At 60.6% G+C, this 1,552-nt stretch overlaps 1 pseudogene; it reads right to left on the bottom strand.

The window, feature by feature from the left end:
• Positions 1-1,407: 1,407 nt before the first annotated feature.
• Positions 1,408-1,552, bottom strand: LOC123177916 (uncharacterized; annotated as a pseudogene).

Below are 1,552 nucleotides of genomic sequence, written 5' to 3'. Positions count from 1 at the left end.
GCAGTTGGGCACCGTAACCCGGCTTCCGGTTCATCCCGCATCGCCAGTTCTGCTTACCAAAAATGGCCCACTTGGAGCACCCGATTCCATGGCGCGGCTCACCGAAGCAGCCGCGCCATCCTACCTATTTAAAGTTTGAGAATAGGTCGAGGACGTTGCGTCCCCAATGCCTCTAATCATTGGCTTTACCTGATAGAACTCGTAATGGGCTCCAGCTATCCTGAGGGAAACTTCGGAGGGAACCAGCTACTAGATGGTTCGATTAGTCTTTCGCCCCTATACCCAAGTCAGACGAACGATTTGCACGTCAGTATCGCTTCGAGCCTCCACCAGAGTTTCCTCTGGCTTCGCCCCGCTTAGGCATAGTTCACCATCTTTCGGGTCCCGACAGGCGTGCTCCAACTCGAACCCTTCACAGAAGATCAGGGTCGGCCAGCGGTGCGGCCCGTGAGGGCCTCCCGCTCGTCAGCTTCCTTGCGCATCCCAGGTTTCAGAACCCGTCGACTCGCACGTATGTCAGACTCCTTGGTCCGTGTTTCAAGACGGGTCGGATGGGGAGCCCGCAGGCCATTGCAGCGCAGTGCCCCGAGGGACACGCCTTTAGGCGCGCGGGTACCGGCCGTGCCGACGACGGCCACCGGGGGCACCTAGGGCCCCCGGGCTTTGGCCGCCGGCGCGGCCGACAATAGTCCACACCCCGAGCCGAGCGGCGGACCAGCAAGAGCCGTTCCGCATACGGCCGGGGCGCATCGCCGGCCCCCATCCGCTTCCCTCCCGGCAATTTCAAGCACTCTTTGACTCTCTTTTCAAAGTCCTTTTCATCTTTCCCTCACGGTACTTGTTCGCTATCGGTCTCTCGCCTGTATTTAGCCTTGGACGGAGTCTACCGCCCGATTTGGGCTGCATTCCCAAACAACCCGACTCGTTGACGGCGCCTCGTGGGGCGACAGGGTCCGGGCCGGACGGGGCTCTCACCCTCCCAGGCGCCCCTTTCCAGGGGACTTGGGCCCGGTCCGTCGCTGAGGACGCCTCTACAGACTACAATTCGGACGGCACAGCCACCCGATTCTCAAGCTGGGCTGCTCCCGGTTCGCTCGCCGTTACTAGGGGAATCCTTGTAAGTTTCTTCTCCTCCGCTTATTTATATGCTTAAACTCAGCGGGTAGTCCCGCCTGACCTGGGGTCGCGGTCGAAGCGACGTGCACTTCGTTTGTTGGGTCGTTCAAAGGCCATAATGCCAGCTGCGCGCCGGATGCACTGCATTGATAAAGCGAGGACGCCCACCATGCGCTGTGTCCGGCGCGGTACGCCGGCAGCCCAATCTTCGGTCCACCGTCCCTTGAGAGACGAGGGACCAGATCCCGCATCCCGAATCCCGTTGAGGGTGGTTGGGAGCGTGTTTTGGCGTGACGCCCAGGCAGGCGTGCCCTCGGCCGAGTGGCCTCGGGCGCAACTTGCGTTCAAAGACTCGATGGTTCGCGGGATTCTACAATTCACACCAGGTATCGCATTTCGCTACGTTCTTCATCGATGCGAGAGCCGAGATATCCGT

The sequence above is a fragment of the Triticum aestivum genome, unplaced genomic scaffold (genome assembly GCF_018294505.1).
Source record: "Triticum aestivum cultivar Chinese Spring unplaced genomic scaffold, IWGSC CS RefSeq v2.1 scaffold108152, whole genome shotgun sequence".
In the NCBI taxonomy this organism is placed as follows: Eukaryota; Viridiplantae; Streptophyta; class Magnoliopsida; order Poales; family Poaceae; genus Triticum; species Triticum aestivum.
The sequence above is the reverse complement of the archived record's forward strand: the minus strand, read 5'-3'. Positions and strand labels throughout refer to the sequence as shown.